Source organism: Triticum urartu, chromosome 5A (genome assembly GCF_056163025.1).
Source record: "Triticum urartu cultivar PI428250 chromosome 5A, HENAU_Tu73, whole genome shotgun sequence".
Taxonomy (NCBI): Eukaryota; Viridiplantae; Streptophyta; class Magnoliopsida; order Poales; family Poaceae; genus Triticum; species Triticum urartu.
In genome coordinates, this window is record NC_141877.1 from 449,456,605 (window position 1) to 449,469,304 (window position 12,700).

Below are 12,700 nucleotides of genomic sequence, written 5' to 3' on the forward strand. Positions count from 1 at the left end.
CAGTGCTAACCTCCCCGGCAACGGCGCCAGAAAAGAGCTTGATGTCTACTACACAACCTTCTTCTTGTAGATATTGTTGGGCCTCCAAGTGCACAGGTTTGTAGGACAGTAGCACATTTCCCTCAAGTGGATGACCTAAGGTTTATCAATCCGTGGGAGGCGTAGGATAAAGATGGTCTCTCTCAAACAACCCTGCAACCAAATAGTAAAGAGTCTCTTGTGTCCCCAACACACCCAATACAATGGTAAATTGTATAGGTGCACTAGTTTGGAGAAGAGATGGTGATACAAGTGCAATATGGATGGTACATATTGGTTTTTGTAATCTGAAAATATAAAAACAGCAAGTTAGCAAGTGGTAAAAGTGAGCGTAAACGATATTGCAGTGCTAGGAAACAAGGCATTAGGCCCAGATTTTCAACGCCCCTTCATCAATTGTATAGGAGTAGCGACAGTTGTTGCCTAGACGATGGCTTTAGTCTTACCATTGTATGACTTTGTAAGGTCTTGTGTAAATAATAAATAAAGTGGCCGCATGCATCGTCCAGATGCAGTGGCCGGGGTCATCCTCCTTTTCTAAAAAAACGTGACTGAGCCAACGAGCAGTAGGTAGTAGACAGTCCGGCCGAGCCTAAACTCCCGGGCTTCTCCTGGGATAGCCTGCACATTGTTGTTGTCTGGTTAAATTACGTATGTTTGGACCAAATTATCAACCAAATATTGAACTTCTAGCTCCTTGATGAAGATAACATATTGCAATAATAAACTGCACCGCACGTCTGTGTTAAATTAGGTCCATGAACTTAAATTAAGGTCTACATTTGTTAGTGGCCCAAGTTTACAATATCTGTGTAGTTTTTCGTTTGCGTTTTGGTATAAGTCATATATTGCTCCTACATCACTCCTTCTATTCATGCTATGTTGCGCCTACCAGAAACGATAACGCCACTTTTGATTGGAGTGGCTTACATGTCCAATCAGCTACATAAAGGAACTTGAGATGACGATTGCGCTGTTGCTTCTCAAGTTGTTTCTTTGGGTGTTTGTTGCCCACGGGCATGTTTTTTTTGCGAAAAAGACCTTCAGATCATATTGAAGATTCAGATATGACTCAAAGCACCCCAAAAGTAAAACTAAAAATACAACGAGGTCTTGAGACCACACTCGCCAGAGCGAGTTGAGGGCGTGCCACCGCCGTTGCAGCTCCTCTCGAAGCCAGCACCATTGTGTAGACAACCATGATGGTCAGGAAGTCTTCAATTCTGTCCACGAGTAACCAGCACGCCAGAGAGACATCCATGTTATACTTCAGTTTTTATTTGTGTGTCTGTGTGTGTGCGCGCGTGCGCACTCATTTGTGTGAGTCTATACGCGCACGTGCATGTCGAAAGAGATGCCACCATTGATATAAGATGCAATTTATTTTTGACATGTTTAGAAACGACTAATCTTCAACATTGGTGTTTTGTTATTTGAACATGGAGTATAACATGAGTATACATATAAATTATTTGTAATTAGTGTGCAATTTTTTTAAGATGTTAGGTGAGTACCAATGCTGAAGGAAATATGCCCTAGAGGCAATAATAAAGTTGTTATTTATATTTCCTTATATCATGATAAATGTTTTATTCATGCTAGAATTGTATTAACCAGAAACTTAGTACATGTGTGAATACATAGACAAACAGAGTGTCCCTAGTATGCCTCTACTTGACTAGCTCGTTAATTAAAGATGGTTAAGTTTCCTAGCCATAGACATGTGTTGTCATTTGATGAACGGGGTCACATCATTAGAGAATGATGTGATGGACAAGATCCATCCGTTAGCTTAGCACTATGATCGTTTAGTTTATTGCTATTGCTTTCTTCCTGACTTATACATGTTCCTATGACTATGAGATTATGCAACTCCCGAATACCGGAGGAACACTTAGTGTGCTATCAAACGTCACAACGTAACTGGGTGATTATAAAGATTCTCTACAGGTGTCTCCGATGGTGTTTGTTGAGTAGGCATAGATCGAGATTAGGATTTGCCACTCCGTATTTCGAAGAGGTATCTCTGGGCCTCTCGGTAATGCACATCACTATGAGCCTTGCAAGCAATGTGATTAATGAGTTAGTAATTGGGTGACGCATTACAGAACGAGTAAAGAGACTTGTCGGTGACGAGATTGAACTAGGTATAATGATACCGACGATCGAATCTTGGGCAAGTAACATACCGATGACAAAGGGAACAACATATGTTGTTATGCGGTTTGACCGATAAAGATCTTCATAGAATATGTAGGGACCAGTATGAGCATCCAGGTTCCGCTATTGGTTATTGACCGGAGATGTGTCTCGGTCATGTCTACATAGTTCTCGAACCCGTAGGGTCCGCACGCTTAACGTTCGATGACGATTTATATTATGAGTTATGTGATTTGATGTACCGGAGTTTGTTAGGAGTCCCATATGAGATCACGGACATGACGAGGAGTCTCAAAATGGTCGAGACATAAAGATTCACATATTGGAAGGTTACATTCGGACACCGGAATGGTTCGGGTCGTTTCGGATAAGTTTCGGAGTATCGGGGGTTACCGGAACCCCTGCCGGGAAGTTATTGGGCCTCATGGGCCTAATGGTGGAAGAGAGGAGGCAAGCCAAGAGGTTCCACCCCTAGCCCAAACCAAATTGGACTAGGGCTAGGTCCCCCCCTTCCTTCTCTTCTCCTATTCCTTCCCCCTTCTCCTTGTGGAAGTAGGAAGGGGGGGCGAATCCTACTTGGAGTAGGAATTCCCCCACTTGGGCGCGCCAGCCCTGGCAGGCCTCCTCCTCCCTTCCCCCTTTATATACGTGGGAGGGGGGCACCTCATAGGCACACAAGTTGATCTTTTAGCCGTGTGCGATGCCCCCCTCCATAGATATACACCTCAATCATATCATTGTAGTGCTTAGGCGAAGCCCTGCATCGATAACTTCATCATCACCGTCAACACGCTGTCGTGCTAACAAAACTCACCCTCGGCCTCAGCTGGATTAAGAGTATGAGGGACGCCATCGATCTGAACGTGTGCTGATCGCGGAGGTGTCGTGCGTTCGGTACTTGATCAGTTGGATCGCGAAGACATTTGACTACATCAACCGCGTTACTAAACGCTTCTGCTTTCGGTCTATGAGGGTACGTAGAAACACTCTCCCCCTCTCATTGCTATACATATCCTAGATAGATCTTGCATGATCGTAGGAATTTTTTTTGAAATACTGTGTTCCCCAACAGTGGCATTCGAGCCAGGTCTATGCGTAGATGTTATATGCATGAGTAGAACACAAAGAGTTGTGGGCGATAATAGTCATACTTTTTACCAGCATGTCATACTTTGATTCAGCGGTATTGTTGGATGAAGCGGCCCAGACCGACATTACATGACCGCGTTCATGAGACTGGTTCTACCGACGTGCTTCGCACACAGGTGGCTAGTGGGTGTCTGTTTCTCCGGCTTTAGTTGAATCGAGTTTGACTACGCCTGGTCCTTGTTGAAGGTTAAAAGAGCACACTTGATGAAAAATCGTTGTTGGTTTTCATGCGTAGGTAAGAACGGTTCTTGATAAGACCGTAGCAGCCACGTAAAACTTGCAACAACAAAGTAGAGGACCTCTAACTTGTTTTTGCAGGGCATGTTGTGATGTGATATGGTCAATACGTGATTATTAAAATTGTTGTATGGGATGATCGTGTTTTGTAACAAAGTTATCGGCAACTGGTAGGAGCCATATGGTTTTCGCTTTATTGTATGAAATGCAATCGCCATGTAATTGCTTTACTTTATCACTAAGCGGTAGCGATAGTCGTAGAAGCAATAGTTGGTGAGACGACAACGATGCTACGATGGAGATCAAGGTGTCAAGCCGATGACGATGGTGATCATGACGGTGCTTTGGAGATGGAGATCAAAGGCATAAGATGATGATGGCCATATCATATCACTTATATTGATTGCATGTGATATTTATCTTTTATGCAACTTATTTTTCTTAGTACGACGGTAGCATTATAAGATGATCTCTCACTAAATTTCAGGGTATAAGTGTTCTCCCTGAGTATGCACCGTTGCTATAGTTCGTCGTGCCGAGACACCACATGATGATCGGGTGTGATAAGCTCTATGTTCACATACAATGGGTGCAAGCCAGTTTTGCACAAGCGGAATACTCAGGTTAAACTTGACGAGCCTAGCATATGCAGATATGGCCTCGGAACACTGAGACCGAAAGGTCGAGCGTGAATCATATAGTAGATATGATCAACATAGTGATGTTCACCATTGAAAACTACTCCATCTCACGTGATGATCGGACATGGTTTAGTTGATATGGATCACATGATCACTTAGATGATTAGAGGGATGTCTATCTAAGTGGGAGCCCATGCTATGGTTCCTTTGAATTTTAATGCGTTCCTAGAGAAAGCTAAGTTGAAATATGATGGTAGAAACTACACGGACTGGGTCCATAACTTGAGGATTATCCTCATTGCTGCATAGAAGAATTACGTCCTGGAAGCACCGCTAGGTGCAAAACCCGCTGCAGGAGCTACTCCAGATGTTTTGAACATTTGGCGGAGCAAAGATGATGACTACTCAATAGTTCAGTGTGCCATGCTTTACGGCTTAGAATCAGGACTTCAACGATGTTTTGAACGTCATGGAGCATATGAGATGTTCCAAGAGTTGAAGTTGATATTTCAAGGAAATGCCCGGATTAAGAGATATGAAGTCTCCAATAAGTTCTACAGCTGCAAGATGGAGGAGAATAGTTCTGTCAGTGAACATATACTCAGAATGTCTGGGTACCACAACCACTTGACTCAACTGGGAGTTAATCTTCCTGATGATAGTGTCATTGACAGAGTTCTTCGATCACTGCCACCAAGCTACAAAAGCTTCATGATGAACTATAATATGCAAGGGATGGATAAGACAATTCCCGAGCTCTTCGCAATGCTAAAAGCTACGGAGGTAGAAATCAAGAAGGAGCATCAAGTGTTGATGGTCAACAAGACCACTAGTTTCAGGAAGAAGGACTAAAGGGAAGAAGGTGAACTTCAAGAGGAATGGAAAACAAGTTGCTGCTCAAGTGAAGAAGCCCAAGTCTGGGCCTGAGCCTGAGACTGAGTGCTTCTACTGCAAAGGGACTGGTCACTAGAAGCGGAACTACCCCAAGTATTTGGAAGATAAGAAGGATGGCAAAGTGAAAGGTATATTTGATATACATGTTATTGATGTGTACCTTACTAATGCTCGCAGTAGCGCCTGGATATTTGATACTGGTTCTGTTGCTCATATTTGCAACTCGAAATAGGGGCTACGGATTAAGCGAAGATTGGCTAAGGACGAGTGATGATGCACGCGGGAAATGGTTCCAAAGTCGATGTGATCGCGGTCGGCACGCTACCTCTACATCTACCTTTGGGATTAGTTTTAGACCTGAATAATTGTTATTTGGTGCCAACGTTAAGCATGAACATTATATCTGGATCTTGTTTGATGCGAGACGGTTATTCATTTAAATCAGAGAATAATGGTTGTTCTATTTATATGAGTAATATCTTTTATGGTCATGCACCCTTGACAAGTGGTCTATTTTTATTGAATCTCGATAGTAGTGACACACATATTCACAGTATTGAAGCCAAAACATATAAGTTTAATAATTATAGTAACTTATTTGTGACACTGTCGTTTAGGTCATATTGGTGTAAAGCGCATGAAGAAACTCCATGCTGATGGGCTTTTGGAATCACTTGATTATGAATCACTTGATGCTTGCGAACCATGCCTCATGGGCAAGATGACTAAGACTCCGTTCTCCGGAACAATGGAGCGAGCAACAGACTTATTGGAAATAATACATAGTGATGTATGCGGTCCGATGAGTGTTGATGCTCGCAGCGGGTATCGTTATTTTCTGACCTTCACAGATGATTTGAGCAGATATGGGTATATCTATTTGATGAAACATAAGTCTGAAACATTTGAAAAGTTCAAAGGATTCCAGAGTGAAGTGGAAAATCAACGTAACAAGAAAATTAAGTTTCTACAATCTGATCATGGAGGTGAATATTTGAGTTATGAGTTTGGTCTTCATTAGAAACAATGAGGAATAATTTCGCAACTCACGCCACTTGGAACACCACATCGTAATGGTGAGTCTGAACGTCGTAACTGCACTTTATTAGATATGGTGTGATCTGTGATGTCTCTTACTGATTTACCGCTATCGTTTTGGGGTTATGCTTTAGAGATGGCTGCATTCACGTTAAATAGGGAACCATCGAAATCCACTGAGACGACACCATATTAACTATGGTTTGGCAAGAAACCCAAGATGGCATTTCTTAAAGTTTGGGGCTGCGATGTTTATGTGAAAAAGCTTCAACGTGATAAGGTCGAACCCAAATCGGAGAAATGTGTCTTCATAGGATACCCAAAGGAAAATGTTGGAGATATTACTACTAGGTATAAACCGGCCATGAGGGGCCGGGTTATGCCCACAATGAGTTAGGCATATTTGAAGCCCATGATGACAAGAAGTATGGCACTTTACGGCAAGAGATTTAACATGAAGGCCCAGGGCCCAAAGGTGGATTAGGGCTCATAGACATAAACCGTCATATGTTATGTAACTTAGGTTGTAAGGCATGGAAAGGTAGAAACCGAGCCGGGCACATTTATGAACCGGCCTCAGGATTCTGTAAACTGTCGGGCGTCAACCTGTGTATATAAAGGGACGACCCGGCGGCGGTTTAGGGACAACAAAATAATAACTCGAGAGCCAGGCAAAGCGTATTTGCTCCCTGGTCATCGAAACCCTAGCAATTCCATCACAACCGGACATAGGCTTTTACCTTCATCGTAAAGAGCCAAACCAGTATAATTCCTTGCGTCCCTTGTCCGCTTTAACCCCTTCAAGTTAACCCGTCGCGATGGCTCCACGACTAAGTCCTTTCACGAGGACATCTGTCGTGACAAAACCACGACAGTTGGCGCCCATCGTGGGGCTAGAGCACGATGGTTTCGAGTTCCTGCAAGGCAGCTTCAAAGGACTCAAGGGATACGCTGTGGGCCGGATGACCAAGAGTCGTCGTGGCAAACTCTACATCGACGACGCATGCTGGGGCCCTGAGGCTGGCTCCATCAAGTATGTGTACCGGGTCCCCTTTGGCGGAATACACATTTTCATTAGCAAGATCGGCGAACAGGGCCCTGAGCCGGACATCTGCACCGACATCGTCGAGACGGCTCAATGTGCAAGACCTGCCCGAGTTCAGACTGCCGTAAAGCGTGCCTTCATGGGAGTCATCCACGGAGCGGAATCTGAGGATAGATCGGTATCTGGTGGCGAAACCGTCATTTGCTATGATGACGAGTCTTCAACTGGAGAGACCGAGTCACTGTATCAACTGCATGATGGCCGGGTTAGTGGCGGTTTCGATGGCGACAGTATTCCGGACCTCTCTAATCTGTCGAGCTGAGTTGCGATCTTCATGGCCGGTACTCAATTGGTGCAGCATTATTCTACCACCGCAGCGGTGATTTCTGGGTCAGTAGCTGCAACACTAGCTGGAGCGGGGGGCTCTGCTCCACCACCGGCTCAGGCTTTGTTCGATTTATTCGACACTTTGGCAATGTTGCTAGCAGCTGAGGTTGACGCGGCGAATCAGGATCAGCATAACGCGGAAATTGCAAAGGTGAAGGATCATATAGCTCAAGCTAAGGTAGATCTGGCAGCAGAGAACACCAGGATGGCCACAGAGCGGGCTGAGTTAGAGGCACGAGCTTATCGGCTTATGCTGGATCAGACCGCGTCAGATGATGTCATGACGAGAAGATACCGGTCTCACCTGCCACCGGTTTATGAGGGAAGGAACCTCTTTAACACACCGGGAGCAGGCACAAGCAACCAGCCAGTGGTAAACCGGGTGGAGGCACCTGTAACAGGGGCGCCAGTTCAGCCAGCGCGATAGATCCGCCTCGTCAGAACAATGTCCCATCACCACACATATCAACGCCTCCGGGTCATTACTCTAACCCATTGGACAACATCGTTGCCGCCACTTCACAATTGGCAGCTCTCTCGATCGATGGCGAGTCTCCAGTAGCAGTTGAAACACGACGGGCTAGGGAGCTACTTCAGACAGCTTTGACTCAACACTAGGCTTATTCACACAGCCGCGAGAGGATTCATTCCACCCCCACCCACCCCCCCACCCCCGCCCAAGTTGGAGCTACAGCAGGCATATCGATGAACTGGTCGTATCAAGCAGTGCGAGAAACCGTAACCCGCCGTGAGGTCATAAACTGGCAGGCGGCGATGCTAATGCCCAAGATGTGGTGGATCACGGTAGAGCACGTCGAGAAGCCGAGTTAGCGGCGCAGTACATGGCCCGTTAGCTTACTCCGGTTCATCCAACTACTTCAATGGAACCCGGCGTGGTTTTCAGTTCTTTGGGGGTGCCGTGTCTTACCCCGGCCATACGTAATGTGCGGCTGCCCAAGGACTTCAAGGGTCCTTGTAAGGTGCCCAATTACACTGCCGATTTACCCCCTGAGTCATGGGTTGCGAGCTATGAGATGGCAATGGAGATGCTAGACGTGGATGATGCGGCATGTGCTAAGTACTTCACCATGATGCTGGAGGGGACAACTCGTACTTGGTTAAAAAGCTTACCAGCTAACTCCATTGGATCGTGGACCGAGTTAAAAAGCCGCTTTATCCAGAATTTCAAAGCTACGTGCAAACATCCCATGTCAATTGTGGACTTAGCCGCCTGTGTTCAAGAAGAGGGGGAGTCTACAACCCATTGGGTGAAGCGGGTATCAGCCATTCTGCATTCATCAGACCGCATCAATGCTGACAGGGCAGTCTTGACATTGGAAGGCAACTGCCGGTTTATGCCTTTGAAGCTGAAGTTGGGAAGGCTCAAGCATAACTATAATGACATGGCCACGCTTATGGCAGCTCTGGTTAAGTATGCCGATTTAGATAGTACCAAGGACCCTGAGTCTGAGGATGAAAAGACGGGGAAGGGAAAGAAGAATGACATTGGCAAGGGGCAGCAGCATAACCCAGCGGGTCATGGGAACAACGGTAAGCGCAAGGCGGATAATAGCTTGGACTTTGTGGTGAACACCAACACCCAGGATAATGGTCCGCGCCGTAAGGGTAAACCGCCCCAGCGGGGTGGAGGATCAGGCCCCAATCTTGAGCGCCTGCTAAATCAGCCCTTCCCAAAGCACAGGTCGAAGGAAAGGCCAGCTACGCATCTTTGGAAGGATTGCTTCATTATGCGAGAGTTCAAGAATTCAAATCTCTTTCAATACGACTATGGACTGCCCGGCAGTTCAGGAAGCAGTTTTCATGGGCCGGGTTACAGTGGAGGCAGCTCCGGTTTAGGATTCCAAGGCAACCAAACCGGACATGGCAATCAAGGCAATCAGGGCAACCAGAGAGGTTATAATCATCAAGGGAGTCAGCAGCAACAACAATCGGGTTATCAGAGTAATCTGAAGCAGTTGAATAGTGGGCGGTACCATGTCTTCACCACTAGTTTGTGTAAGCGCAGCCAGAAGCTTCATAAAAGGGCAGTAAACTCTGTTGAACCGATAGTGCCCCGTTATCTGTGCTGGTCTGAACAACCCATTGTGTGGAGTCGAGAGGATCATCCACCCCGGGTTGATAATCCGGGTCACCTGGCATTAGTGGTGGCACCTCAGGTTGGGGGGTATAAGTTCACCAAGGTACTCATGGATGGAGGGACCAGTATCAATATCCTTTATTATGAAACCTTCCGTCGGATGGGGTTGATGGATAAGAATCTTAAACCGTCCAACACCGTCTTTCATGGTGTGGTGCCTAGTAAATCGGCGTACCCAGTTGGTAAGATAGCTCTAGAGGTTGCTTTTGGAGATGATCATGATTCAAGATCATAAACATTGACTTTTGAAGTGGTGAAAATCAAGAGCCCATATCATGCCCTGTTTGGACGGCCGGCTTATGCTAAGTTCATGGCAAGACCCTGTTATGTTTATCTGCATCTTAAGATGCCAGGTCATAAGGGGACCACCACAGTGCATGGGAACCGGAAGATTGCTTTGGAATGTGAAGAAGGTGATGCGGCCTATGCTGAGTTGGTTTGTGCAATAGAGGAGTTGAAGTTTTACAAAGATAATGTTGATCCGGCGGATATGAATTCTCTGAAAAAACCAACTATAGAGCATGATCCGGCTTTGAAGTTCAAACCGGCCGAGGAGACTAAGCTGGTTGACTTTGTTCCTGGTGATTCATCCAGGCAGTTCAGCATCAGCGCTAACCTGGATCCGAAATAGGAAAGCGTGCTCATCGAGTTCATCCGTGAGAACCGGGACATCTTTGCATGGAAGCATTCTGACATGCCAGGTGTACCGAGGGAACTCGCTGAGCACACTCTTAAAATAGATCCTAAGTTTAAACCGGCCAGGCAGTTTCTCCGCCGCTTCAATGAAAAAAGGCGCAAGGCTATTGGTGAGGAGGTAGCCTGGCTCTTGGCAGCAGAGTTTATTGTGGAGGTTTTTCACCCTGAGTGGCTAGTTAATCCGGTGCTGGTACTTAAGAAGAACAACACTTGGCGTATGTGTGTGGACTACACAGATCTGAACAAGGCATGTCCAGCTGATCCCTTTGCTCTCCATCGTATTGATCAAATCGTTGATGCTAGGGCGGGTTGTGACCGTTTGTGTTTTCTGGATGCTTATTCTGGTTATCATCAGATCAAAATGGAAGTTAAGGACCAGGAGAAGACAGCTTTTATAACTCCCTTTGGAGCGTTCTGCTATGTATCAATGCCTTTTGGGCTCAAGAGTGCCCAGGCGACTTATTAGCGATGTGTACAGAATTGTCTTCACAATCAGATTAGGAGCAATGTTCATGCTTAGGTGGATGATATTGTGGTGAAATCCAGAAAGGAGGAAACATTGATAGTTGACTTAAAGGAGACTTTTGATAACCTCTGGGTTTATAAGATGATGCTTAATCCGGCCAAATGTGTCTTTGGTGTACCGATAGGTAAGCTTTTGGGCTTTCTGGTGTCTAACAGGGGCATTGAAGCTAATCCGGAGAAGATCACTGCTATTACGTCTCTGGCTAAACCGGCGTGTATTAACGATGTTTAGCGGCTGGCGGGTCGTATTGCAGCATTGAGTCAGTTTATTAGCCGTTTGGGAGAAAAGGCAATCCCTCTATATCAGATGATGAAGAAGACAGACCATTTCGTCTAGAGTGATGCTGCCGATGAAGCCTTTGAGAGTCTAAAGTGACAACTAGCTGAGCCGCATGTACTTGCTGCTCCTATTGATAATGAGCCCTTGTTGTTATATGTGGCTGCTAATGCCCGGGCTGTTAGTGTGGCTATTGTTGTGGAGCGCAAGGAGGCCGGAAAGGAGTATCCGATTCAACGGCCGGTTTATTATATCAGTGAGGTGCTTATTGAATCTAAGAAGAGGTACCCACATTGGCAGAAGCTAGTGTATGGAGTTTTCATGGCAAGCCGAAAGCTCAAGCACTATTTTCAGGGTCATCCTATCACTGTGGTCAGTTCTGCCCCCTTGGGGGATATCATCCAAAACAGAGAAGCAACTGGACGGATTGCTAAATGGGCCATTGAGCTTGGACCTCACGGGTTAAAATATACGCCTCGCATAGCAATCAAGTCCCAAGCACTTGTGGACTTCATTAATGATTGGACAGAGTTGTAGGCACCAGAGGAAAAGCCAGATAATACTTATTGGACTATTCATTTTGATGGGTCCAGACAATTGGAGGGCTCGGGGGCTGGAGTCATATTGTAACACCCATGATGCGGCTATATCTCCCACGTGTCGAAGCACGACTTAGAGGCATAACCGCATTGTAAGCAATGTCACAAGTGGGGTAATCTTCACACAACCCATGTAATGAATAAGGAAAAGAGATACATAGTTGGCTTACACTCGCCACGTCACACAATAGCATAAATATCATTACATTCATCCAGACACAATCAAGGTACGACTACGGAACCAAAATAAAGACAACCCCAAATGCAACAAAGTCCCCGATCGCCCCAACTGGGCACCACTACTGATCGTCTAGAAAAGAAACGTAGTATCGTCCTGAGTACTCATAGAACTCTCACTTGAGATCAGTCGAATCTCCTAGAATAGCATCATCGGTCCCTGCATCTGGTTTTGGAAGTAATCTATGAGTCACGGGGACTCAGCAATCTCACACCCTCGCGATCAAGACTATTTAAGCTTAAAGGTAGGGTAAAAGGTATGAGGTGGAGCTGCAGCAAGCACTAGCATATATGGTGGCTAACATACGCAAATGAGAGCGAGAAGAGAAGGCAAAGGCACGGTCGATAAACTATGATCAAGAAGTGATCCTAGAACAACCTACGTTCAAGCATAACTCGAGACCGTGTTCACTTGCCGAACTCCGCCGGAAAGAGACCATCACGGCTACACACGCGGTTGATCCATTTTAATTAAGTTAAGTTTAAGTTATCTACAACTGGACATTAACAAATTCCCATCTGCCCATAACCGCGGGCACGGCTTTCGAAAGATCAAATCCCTGTAGGGGTGTCCCAACTTAGCCCATCACAAGCTCTCACGGTCAACAAAGGATATTC

The 12,700-nt window shown here is 45.7% G+C and overlaps 1 pseudogene; it reads right to left on the reverse strand.

Annotated features, from left to right (window-relative positions):
* Positions 1-576: 576 nt before the first annotated feature.
* The window catches only part of LOC147971856 (purine permease 3 pseudogene), a 53,038-nt pseudogene continuing 40,914 nt past the window's right edge, over positions 577-12,700 (reverse strand).